This window comes from Cheilinus undulatus, linkage group 14 (assembly GCF_018320785.1).
Source record: "Cheilinus undulatus linkage group 14, ASM1832078v1, whole genome shotgun sequence".
NCBI lineage: Eukaryota > Metazoa > Chordata > Actinopteri > Labriformes > Labridae > Cheilinus > Cheilinus undulatus.
The window spans coordinates 9,052,248-9,065,108 of NC_054878.1; the positions used below are offsets into that span (position 1 = coordinate 9,052,248).

General features: G+C 38.7%; 1 protein-coding gene across 3 annotated transcripts in view; it reads left to right on the top strand.

Annotated features, from left to right (window-relative positions):
• The window catches only part of bach2b (BTB and CNC homology 1, basic leucine zipper transcription factor 2b), a 192,751-nt gene that overhangs the window by 103,889 nt on the left and 76,001 nt on the right, over positions 1 to 12,861 (top strand). Inside the window, exon 1 of one of the 3 annotated variants that reach the window (XM_041804603.1) lies at positions 8,136 to 8,232. The exons of the other annotated variants lie outside the window; for them this stretch is intronic. The gene's annotated coding sequence lies outside the window, so the exon portion shown is untranslated. Of the gene's footprint in view, positions 1 to 8,135; positions 8,233 to 12,861 lie in introns of those variants that run through there. 3 annotated transcript variants of the gene reach the window in all.

Below are 12,861 nucleotides of genomic sequence, written 5' to 3' on the forward strand. Positions count from 1 at the left end.
TTTCAGGGGGACTCTAACCCCGCATGGCTGTCCTCAGGCTGTGTAATATGAGTGAGCTGGAAGAGTATGAACATGTGAATGTGATTGAGCTGCTCTCACTGGAGACGCTGCAGACAGACGAGTCAGATAGAGTAGGGAAGAGTCAATCTCATATCTGCTACTGAGATTAGATTAGGTCTTTATTAGAGGTCAGCTACAGGTTTTTCAGGGCTGACAACACATGCAGTCATTCAGAGTTAAAGAGACTGATAAATGATATTTGGAAACATTTTTCATTTGTTATAACAAATAAAGTGTTATTAATGCGATAAAAGAAAATGCGAGATCAACAACTACAGAAAATGAACAGAAAATGAACTGGAGAAAAGCAGCAGAAAAACAGGAAGTGATGCCGTACACTCACTGTGTCATTGGTACTCAGGCTTCAAAGCTGTTTGGTTGGTACTTGTGTGACAACTAGCCAATCAGGTAGCGGGTGGGACATTAGGTGAGACTGTGGAGAGTGACAACAGAGCCGTATGGGAAGAAACACCTTAGCCAGAAAATAACTCAGTTTTCAATTAACTCCCTGAGGATGGCGTTGTCGTATACAACAAGAAAGACATGTGTTATTCAAATTGAATAACTTTTTTTTTTTTTTTTTTTTTTTAAGGTTTATTTTGGATATTTTTCTGGCTTTATTTGAAAGAGGAGGACCGTGGATAGAGTCGGAAACAGGGACAAAAGAAGGAGAGACATGTAGTAAAGGGCCTCAGGCCAGATTCAAACCCAGGCCGTCCACGTACATGGGGCGCGCCTTAACCACTAGGCCACTTGCGCCCCAAATAACTTTTGAACTGTAAATCGTAGGCACTTACCTATTTGTTCCCCTTATAGCCCCCCCATTGTGCCATTCCAGTGCCGCTATCCACACATTTATAGCTCTTACAGAATGTTTTCTAGCAAACCTGAAACTTGGCTGACTTTTTGGGGTCTGTGAAGATTAAATACATGACAGTAACTCTGATATTGGAAGTCTTTTTATCTATCTTTATCCAAGTTTTTGATTGTTCCTGCAGTTAGCCGGTTAGCCTGCTGCCACATTGTCTGTCTGTAGACACAGAGTCGCTGTAATTTGTCCCTCATAGTTATTGCAAGACTTTATGTCACAGAATAATATTCTTTTAATTCTTAGGCCCCAAAGAGATGGGAGAACAAGTCTGTGTGAAAAAACCTGTAGTCATTAATGTTTACAGTGTGTAATACAAACAAATCTTTAAGTTTTAATATCTGATTAGGTTTTTTTTTTGTTTTGTTTTGTTTTTGTCTATGTAGTCCCATGACTTTTTTCAAAATTCAACTAACATTATTGCAGCCCACATATTGTTAAAGCCCAGGTTGTCCTAAAGAAAAGGATGTTAAGAGCTTGACTGTGCACCACAGAGTCAACGTTTTACAAGCTTTTTCAGACAAAAAGTCCAGATGAGACACAATGGTTCAAAAATAGCTTAAGGTCCAGAGGGTTAACTGATTTCACAGACTGTCTGTAGAATAAAGTGCCAAAAAGAGACTCTTCTAAATGCTAAATATCAGCTGTGATAATGGACCAGGCCAACAATCCGGCAGCACCTTGTCTATATGGACAGTGGTTTTCAAGTGGTGGGTCAGGACCCAGAAGTGGATCGTGGAGCCATTTTTAGTGGGTTGTGAATAAATTCCTGGAAAAATAATGCATCAAAATGTCACTGCATTATTTTTCATTCTCCTTTTCATTGTCTACATGATTGGTCAAAAAATATCAGATATTTGGGTCGCAACCTCTCATTAAGGAGTTGAGGGTGGGTCCTGAGGCTTGACCAGTTAAGAACCACTGGTATAAAAAAAAAAAAAAAAAAGAAATATCCTACCATATTTGATTGATATGATGGATTTTTTTGTTTTTCTTTATTAACAGTGAGAGGCCTTTTGACGCAGTTATTTTTTGTTTTCTACTCAGCCCAATTCAGACATTGGTGTTCTAAAGTTAACCATTGATGATGCCTTTTAGCCAAAGAGGAAATGTTAGTCTTGCCATAACAAATCCATTATCAATGATAATTTTCTGCTTTCAGCTTTTGGGCTTTTTGAAAATGAGAAATGCATGACATGATGTTGCACATGTCTGATCATTAATGGTTAAAGAGAACTGATGTTTTCTTTCTTTGGGAGCTACTAGTGTTCCTAGGAGTATAATTTCCTTTCTGATAAATGTCAAACTATAAATGCATTTAGCCCACTAGTCTCCAGTCAAATAAATGCCCTCTGTAAACTTAACCATGCAAGTATGAAATGACTATGCCAGCTCTGAGACCAAACCAGACCAATCAGTGTCTTTTGAGGAGAACAAGGTGGTAGCTAAAGGTGGGGTTTTGTTGTACTAGAAGCAGTTGGCGATGGCTGCAGCCGGTGTAGGGATTAGCCTGGATGTCGCTATAGTGTAGCGATGAGATGTGCTTGCCTACTACCACCTCATTTTCTCTTGGCACTCTGATTGGCCTTAATGTTTGTCCAATCACCTTTAAGGTTTTTTTTTTTTTTTCCAATAGTCCTGCCCCTATCAAAAGCTTGATGAATGATGTGAAATATCCCACGTAATGGATACAAGAAACAGTCATTTGGCATCTAGTTTATAAAAACAAACTTGACACTGCAGCAGTAAAACAATATCACACTAAAATGATGCACCACTGCTCTGCAGAATGTGGCTAATGTTAGTAATGCTAGCACCATTGGCCCTCAATCCATTTTGCAGGTTAACATCCACAACTACGTTGAATTTTTTCAGTGAATGAGTGTAAATGGCCAGCTATATCAAATGTAGTCTCCGTCTTCTGATTGAGATCCCAGTTTTAGTCAATAAAGTCTCCACATTTTAGTCAAATTTTTCAGTCAAAACATTTATTGTTTTTGCATGAACCTGGTGTAAATCACTGGTGTGTTTTATGCATCCTGCAAAACCTGGAATCCCTGCTCTCTACTGCTACAGATTCACCCCTCCTAACAGCTTGTGCTCTCTCATATCAGGGATTTTGAATGTCCAACAAAAACTAAATTACATTTTAGTCTCATTTACTCTCCCTGGCTAAAACTAAACTTAGATTTCATAGAGTTTAAGTAATCAAAGATCTATTTTAAGCTAGTCTTAGTAGTCTTCCTTGAGGAAAAAAACTTGTCTACTCATTTTTTCCAACTAAAAGTTTCAGTTGATAAAATTAACACTGCACTGAATGCTTTGGTTATGTAAGAGTATAACCTGACACAGCCTCTGGACAACTTAATCTCCTATTTTCTATATCAAAATAGAGCTAAACTTTTCTGTTCTTATGTGCTAAGAGTTAGCGGTTGTTTATGTCAGAGTGAAGAGCATTATGGCAGCTATGCAGTCGTCATTAGAGCTCACAGCTATTTTTTCACCATCATGTCTCGTCTGGAATTTTTTTCTTAAAAAGCTTGTAAAACATCAACCTGTAGTGAGCAGTCAAGCTCTAAACATCTTTTTTTCCAGGACAACCTGGGCTTTAAGAAAATATCTAATACAGTAATGTCACTTGATTTTTTAAGAAGTTATAGGACTCTAAAGACAAAAGAAAAAACAAATCAGGATTTTTAAACTCAAAGATTTTTATTGATAACACACTGTTAACAATACTGACCAAGTATTTTCTTTGCACAGACTTGTTCTCCCATCTCTTGGGAACAAAATGAACAACAAATAAATATTCTGTTTTCAAAATATCTACATATATACAAGAAAAGTCCATGCACTTTTTTGCATTTAGATTCATTTGTGACATTCCTTTAAGCAGTAGAGATGCAAGTGGTCAACTGCAGCTCCCCAAGATGCACTGCTTGTAAAAATTGCCCTCAACAAATATGGCACTACCCACTGAAGAAAGCCAAAGTACATGATCAAAAATGGATTAAAAATGGACAAAAAGATGCTTATTATTGGATCTAAAGTCGTGGATTCAGTCTGTAAAGACCCCGAAAAGTCACCGAAGTTCCGGGCTTGCTAGAACGGCGTCCTTAAGGGCTACAGAGACAACAAGTGTAGCAAATGAACGGCAAAATGGTCAGCTTTCAGAGGAAAAAAGAGTAGGTGTCTGTGACTTATGGTTCAAAAGTTATTAATGTTTTTACAAACTGTGTCGCTTCTTGTTGTATACGACAACAATGTCCTCAGAGACCCCAGGAAGTCAGCCAAGTTCTGGGCTCACTAGAAAATGTTATGTAAGAGCTACATATGCATAAAGAACATATTTGGAAAGCCGCAGCTTTCACAGGAAAAAAACAAGGTAGTGTCTACAACTTACAGTTCAAAAGTTACCAAGCAATTTACAAAGGAGTGTGCCTGTGGCACGGATCCATGACGCGTGAGCTTTAAGGGTTAAGTTACATACATTACAGTTTAGATGGAGCATTTGACCAGGATTGTGGGCCTGAAACGATTAGAAAATATTGATGACTAGTTTAACAGATTCCTAATTCAGGTGCCGACCATGATGGGATCTGAATCTAACCATTTAGCCGGCTAACTGCTTGCATTCCTACTCAACTTAAATAGAGGAGAAAAGGGTTCATCATTTTCATGCCTTCTATTGAGGGTAGTTTGGGTTTTGGTAGCATCAAAGAACAAAATAATGAAAACATTTTTGATGAGTAGCTTGATTTTTTTTTACCTTTTTACAAGTGAGAGGTGCTATATACACTGAGATGCTATGCATGTTGTTCTTTTTCTTCAGTTAGCCAAAGATGATGGCTTTTTAGCTGCAGAGGAAATGCTGCTCTTGTTTTCACAAATCTAATATGAATGGCAACTTTCTGCTTTCGCACTTTGGATTTTTTTAAACAAAAAATGCAAAACATGATGTTGCACATGCTTGTTTGTGAATGGTTAAAGGGGACTGATCTTTGTCACTTTGTGAGCTAGAGCCACAGAAAAAGGTGTGAACAGTACATGAAGTCAGTGAAGAAGTATCTGATGTGAAATGCAGCATGGCGTCTCAGTCAACTGGAGGATCTTCAGACATGTTTGGTGTCTCTTTGTGCTGATCAAGGGTCTTTTACCATCAGTTACATTAGTCCATGTTTCTTTTATCCTCCTCAAAGGCCCCGATATGTGGCCCTGTCATCTCATCTGGATATATACAGTACATATATGTATACCTCTGTTCTGCTTATGCATGTCACAACAAAAAGGCTGTTTGCACATTTTCTTTGTGTTGCACACGCAGAAGCGATGTGTGAAAAGCTGGTTATTTTTTTACCCTATCACCACACTTGTACCCTCCAGCCCACTCACACATAAACACACATTCTCTCTGCTTTGCGCACAAACACCCACACAGACACATGCGTGTGCACAGACGTGGCTTTTGAAGGTTTTGTCGTGGGCGATGCCTCTGTGTCACCTCTTTCCTGTGGGGAGACTTTCCACTTTGCTTTTTTTCCATGAGCACTCTGAGCGTGAGTCGGCGGCTGAATTTTTTGTCAACCTCATGAGCGTTTTGAATTTATTGTTTGCTTCCACCTTCACCCTGCCCCCCCCACTCCTCTCTCCATCCGCTTCCACCCGGCTACATTGATAATGCAGTACATAATCCAGTCTCGGGCACATTTACACTAGCAGCCCCTTCGCCCTGCCAATCATCGGCCTAATTAGCGCTCCTGCTCCGTCTGTGGCGGGAAATCGCCCCACATCGTGTCCTAATCCGGGCCATCAGTGGCCGCACTCCATGCTGGCACTGGTGGTTTTTTGGGGCTTTTCACTTCCATCATGAAGTGGTTTCTGTACTTGCAGATTGAGGTGTTTGCATAAACAGAAGTTGTTTCCTTGTTGATACAGTCAAACGCACAGGAAGAGGTTGAGACAGATTGTTGTGAGTGCAGGTGAATCTCGTCTGTCAGTGCAGATATCCAGCATGAGGTAGGATACGCAACAAGTCTTTTCTCATCTTTCAATTTCATTGTATGCTCGTCTTTTGTGGTGGCTCTATGGCATGTTTGTGGTATAAATATACTGTATGGCTGTTGAGGTATTTACATTGAAGGTTTAAATGAACATCTAAATGGCTATGAGTCATGGTGAGTCACTAAATGTTGGGCAGCCCGTTCAAAGCTGAAAACCAATCTTAAACATATTTGTTCACTGGGTTTCCCCCAGAATGTCAACCACACTGATTGTGCATTAGAAGAGGTGGTGCAGTTTTGATGGTTTGCTGTGTTAATTTTGGCAGTTATAATAGGCTTCTTCTAAGTCTCTGGCAAAAGCCACATACTTTCATACTGCAGTCAGGGGCATTCGCTTCAAAGATTTAACCCTTTAGTGCAAAATAGATGTGCAGTTTTACTTGGCTCTGCTCCAGAGATGCTCCCTGGGTTAGTCAAGCAGCATGCTTAGACTGTCCAAGCTTAACAACCATATAGACAAGCCTATTGATAACAATGCATGTGAAATCAAGTTTGGCAGCAATCCACTTCTTAGCAGCATAACAGTGAATATGAGAGCATGAGAGGGATGCAACATTTAAATGGACCAATTTGTTGAGAGAATGAGCTGTGATTGGCTGTGAGTGTTGGACAATTTAGTAAGCTGGCTGTCAGCTGTTGCACCTTAGCCTATGACTTTGTAACCTTGCAAAGCAGATGTATTTGCTAGACTCATCTTTAACATCAGGCAAATCCGTCTTGAAAAGCTCCAATCCACAATGTTTGTGTTGAACCGAACACTGTTCGGACCAAACATATGAGGGGAACGAGGCAGTAGATACGTACAGATATTCATACGTACAACCAAACATACGTATTTCAAGCCATTCACGTGAATACAAAATCTCAGGAACGCTTTGAAAAATTGTCTTCAAACTTTGCACTGATATCAATTCAGACCTAAGGATAAACTGATTGGATTTTGGAGGTCAGCGGCTAAGAGCATTGGGCCCCATGTTCATCCCCTGCATGAGAAAGTGATATCTGAAGAATGCTATGAAATATTTTCTTCAGTCTTTGTGCAAATGTGTCCTGAGGGTCAGAAATAAACTAGTTTTATTTGGAGATAAAAGATGAAGCCCAAAAGCAGTCTAGCCCTCCTTATTGATCCTCTACTTTCCTTTCAATGTCCAACTTTTTAGATTGTAAAGCTGTATAACCACCTTGCAATAGTTCTAGTTTTAAATATTTCTTGTAGCTCCTATGTGGTTTGGACTCATATGACAATGCCTCCAAACCAGGTGACTGCCAGGATTGTAGTTTTAATGTTTTCAAGCTCTAAATACATCTGACCATAGCTACGTACGTATATACGACTGGCCATACGTGCTTCCAAGCTGTTCTTGTGAATGTCAAATCTCAAGAGCGCTTTGAGAGATTTTCTCCAAACTTTGCACAGGTGTCCACTCTGACTCGAGGATAAACTGATTAGATTTTGGAGATCATAGATCAAAGGTCAAGGGCATTGGACCCCATGTTCATCACTTGCTTGTGAACTTGATATCTCAGTAATTAAACTGGTTTAATCTGGAGGTTCCTGTTTGGTCAGGGTTCCTATGATTTAAAGCTGTCTTTAAAATGTTTAACTAAATGATCTTTTTGCTGGACATTTTAACAAAATAAGAGCCCTTTTCAGCTTTTATTGCTAGTACTGTTGGTGGTCAATGATTCACAGGGTGTCCACAATTTATATTCTAAAGGCTTAATTCTTTCATAACTTATTCAGCATCATAAATGTGCAACAGTTTTCTAGGAATGCCTTACACTGAGGTCAGCCATAAAAATGCCACATTAGACCAGAATAAACTGAAACAAATGGGTCCCAATATCAGCCAAAGACCGAGACAGAGCTGAGAGGCAGCAGCTCTGCTTCAGACATCTGACAGAGCGAGCAGTCTATAGATAACCCCCGTGTTTCTATCACATGTGCACTGTGTTACCATATAAGACAGCAATATGACTCACTCCGCTCACTGACCTACTATGTGGGAAGTCATGATTCATGCAAGCTGCATTTAAGCATGCAGGGACCAAAAATACTCCGGCATGCAATCACCCAAACACACACTCACACATACCTCACTTGCTCAGTCATACTCACCACCCACAGACACAGATAGGCTCAGATGCTGTCGCTAACACTCAGTGAGAGACGTTAGAAAGTTGTCAGAACAAAGACTGGAATAACAAGATGACTGGAGCTGCTGCACCTGATGCCTGTCTGAGGTAATGCCAACGTCCGCTAGCAGCTTTCAGGGCAGGGATTCTTTCACTTTCTCTGAACCTAAATAGATGCTGAAGGTTGTTTTCAGGCTGTAGAAGTCTTCTCCAGTTCAGTAGACAGCTTCAGTTAAAGCTTCATAGCGCTTCTAGCCGTGCATATTATTCCTCGACAGCATCTTTGCAACTCATTTGGCCGCATAGCTCGATCTGGAAGGTCGTTCTTTGGGGTTTGGCTTGATTTTGCTCTTCAGCGTGAGCAGCTCTTTCACAAAGTGTTAGTCAGCAAGATATTTTTAGCCTCCAGGGAGTTGGTGTTTGGATAAAAAGGTGCTGCAAATGACCTCAAGTTCAGTAGGAAAGTTTAAAAACTTGTCCCCAGATTACTTGGGGAAGGGTTTCAGCCTTTATTTGGACATTCTCTTATTTTTATTGATAACAGGGACTGAAAAGGAGAGCTGCCTTTTTTGTCTTTTTGGTATTTTCCGCTTGTCAAGGACATAAACCTCAGTGTATCTTCATGTAGATGTTGCCAGCCTAGCAAAGACAACAGTTTCCTGATAGCATCTTTGCTTATACTCTGATATGGCTGTCAAACTGACTCACTTTCTGTGGAGTTTGGCCTCATTTACATTTTTTAAACTCTGTTTAAGAACTGTTTGACAGCAGATAATCCTCAGCCTGTTTCGGGATGCTAATGTCATGCAGAAATTGTAATGTTGTTTACTAGGGGTGTCCCCGATGACTCGTCAGAATTTCACCTGTAATCAACCATCAAATGTCGCTGATCCATATTCCCATTTGCAACATAAGCAACAAACCACATCATTAAACTTTCCGTCTTCTAGGCTCAGAGCCATCTTTTTTACACTCATTAAAGTTACGTTATTACCATATTAAACCTTCCCTTCCTTACAATACAGAAGGTTTAGAACTGAACAATCCTATTCATCACCCAGTAGATGTTATTTGTTGTCCTGTGGTGCTGGCACAACTTATATTTGACTTTTTATGGATCATCTTAAACGTTTTGTTTCTAATAGCTGACCATGTTGGGGAGACAATGTCAAAAGATTTTTAATTTTCCATTTTCTTTCATTCATTGCATTGCCCTTATCTGATCTGATGTCCTTTGCTTTTATTTCTTTACTTATTTAAATGCCATATACCTGTTTTTATCAGATGTCCCAGTCAGGTTTTTTGCAACCAATCACAGATCCCCTATGAGTTAGACCAGCCAATCACGGATGTGGTACACAATCATCTTCGTTTAGTGGTTGGTCAGTCTACTTAGCTTTGTAGTGTACTGGAACCTCCAACAGGTGGCGACATTAGCTGATAAAAGGAGCACAGAAGTCATCCTTATTCAGCCAACAGCATGCCGTTACTTCCTCTGTTTAACACAGCAGAACTCAGAGCAGGTCCAAAACAATGCAGCAAGTATCTTATTGTAAGACCAAATCAGTTACACAATGCAATGATTCATTCGTTACGTGGGTTCCTTCATGTGGATTAATTCAACACAATTATTTAGTGAATAGAAATATATTAAAATGATTCAACAGTGCAAATAGTCTAATGATAAAAGGTAATAAGTCTCAGTACATTAAGCAGCTAATGCAATAATATTGTGTTCCTGAGGATACAAATTTCACCTCCGAATAACTGTTTTTATTCAAGTCCATCTCTAAATTTCACCTAAATTCTCCTTTCTTGAAGTTGCATTCACACACATTATTTCACCTTCATCTAATACACATTTAACTCACTTGATTGCGTTCACATCATGATATACACACAATCCAGGGATGTACCGTGTTAGATTTTTGCTGATATCCAGTGTGCTGATATTTACAAATTCATCTTAGTCAATACCGATGTCAATGCTAATATTTAAATGTAGTTTATAGATAAAACTAAAGTCCTTAAGACATCACAATTTAAAGTTTAAGAGTGAATATGTTCACTAATTTTAGTCCTTTAACCCTTGGTTCCCAATCTTGGGCCCCTAAGGGGGGCGTCAGAGATCTCAGGGGGGGCGCGAGGCTCTGTCTGCCCTGAGGTTGTAAAAATTTGACTGACAGAAATCATGTTATAACACTCCTACATAATTAATACAATGGTTGGTGGGAAAAATAATTTGTGTTTAGGGACACTTTGTTTGGATTTGCACAAAAAAAAATCACATTTATGTTCATTTTGGCTAATGTTAAGTATTATTATTTTTCCGTGTCAGTCCTAGGGCAATCAAGTTTTCTCAGATACAAGTAGGAGGGGCTTAAAGGAGCTTTTAATCACCTACATATCGATTATAAATGTTGGCAGAAATGTTCATATCTGCCTATACAATTATTCACATTTTAAGCAAAAATCTACTGATAACATTGTCTATCCCTTTTACATTCACACTGTTGCTCCAACAGCCCTGAAAACGTGATCGATATATTCATGCACGACGAGGGTGAATGAGTAAAAGTGTGGGTTATTTTCAGAATTTCTTTAAAATAAAAATTTATATCTAGACAAGCTAAGAATCATGATTTATTTTCAGAAACAGACAAATTTATGCAAAAATAGACATCTGACACCCACACAGAGCTAATGGAGTGATCCTTGTTTCATAAGCAGGTGTTCGACTGTGAGATTAGCAGTCAAATGAGGCTCTTTTAGATGAATCATAAAATATTTAACTATTTGGGGTCTCCCCTTGGTGTCACAATATCAAATGTTTAAGCTTCCACATGATACTGATAAAATATATATACATATATATGATTCCTGTTTAGATACCAGGGCAGCAAAATACAATCCTATGTAATTTCCTGTGTTTAATTACCAATTATTACAGGCAATTAAACAGTGTGTAGGTGTATTTGTACTTTCTAATGGCGTCATTCCTCCTCTGCATGCCTCTTATGAAACAGATGTAGTTTTCTTTAGGTTTCATAGACGTTTGATGCTGTTGATTTCTAGAATAACAGAGACTTTGTAGTTCTGATATTATCCTGATGTAAACGATGCAGACTGCAGGGCTTAAATGCAGATGTTGTCAGACCTGTAGACTGATTTCTCAGTCAGTAATCCAGCTGTGTTTGATGCCTTCCCTGCAGCTTCTGCTCCTCACTAATAGTTTCTTTTTAGAGGTAAATCTCAGCATTGGTTTGAGTATTGATTCACATGGTCGAGGTCACCACATGGATCTTTTCTCTGCTGGTAGATGAAGTAGCTCTGTGTTAATTAGCCTGGTTGCAGATAGATTCAGGGTTGTGCAGCGCTGCAGACGGATGCTGGCTCATTCTCAAAGGTGCTTCATTCATCATCGTCAGCAGCAGAGCAGCTGGGAGCCATGCAGGGTTACCTGAGTCACTCTGGACCTTTGGCAGGTCTGTAGGATGTTTAATAAAGAGACAGCAGAGACAGGCCAACCTCAGCTCAGACAGTGAAAGCAGAAGAAGGCGACATTTCAGGGGACTTTATGCAGAGTCTAGTTTAGACTGAGCCTGCCTGTTCAGGAATTGATGCCGTGTTGTCTTTCCTCCGACCCCCCGATCGAAGCGGAGGGAGACGGTATTGATTTCTATCTGGAGTGAAAAGCACTTGATCCATTTGTTGATGGACTTGAGAATAATGACTCCAGCTGTAGCCTGAAATGACTCGGTGTCCTCCACGTTTACCTTGAACTTTCCTGAACATAAAACCCTGCAGAAGTCTGCAGCTACAGTCTGTCAGGGTCTACAGTGAAGCTTTTTCTTATTGTGAAGTCATTTATCAAGGCCTTTTCAATGATTTTTGTCTTTAGAGTCTGAAAAAAATCTATGCCAAACAGTCATGCAAGTCAATAAACCTTTATTTATGATGAAACTGTTGAAATTTGGTGATAAATAAAAGATAGAGATACATGACAAGGTTAAAAATAAAGACAAAGCACCTACTAGAAAAAATACCATTACATACCATTTTTATGGTGCAGTGGGTTTATTGAACTCCCTATATCATGGGGTTTTACTTTTTCAAGCAATGTGCTTTATAAAAACCTATTTGCACCAAAATATATATATAAAACCCCACACAAACCTTGAGCTGAAATTATAAGAGAACAACATAATTATCAGTTAAAAAGTAATAATTACTTAAAAAGAGTCAACTTTTTAAGAAAAAATAGTTCAGTAAGGTTGAAAGTCATAGTTATGGATTAAAAACATGAAATTGTGAGATAAAAAGTCAAAATTATGGAAAAAATTATCAAAATAATAAGCAAAAATGTCACAATAATGACAGAAAATTTCAAATTATGATTCAGAAGCCAATTATGGAAAATGAAAAATCCAAAATTATGGTTTAAAAAGTCATGAATTTAAAAATAAAAAAGTTGAATAATGAAAAAAAAGTCAAAATGATGGGATTCTAAGTCATATTTATAGAATAAAAGATGTAAATATATGATAAAAGTCCATCATTCTGAAATAAAAGTTCAAATTATGAGTAAAGGGTTCAAAACTATGACTCAAAAGGTCAAATTTATCAGACAAAATGCCAAAACTATGAGACACAAAGTCAAAATAATGAGATTGTAAGTTAGACTTGTGGAATAAGAAGTTTAAGTTATTTAATAAATGTGAAGAAGAATATACTGTA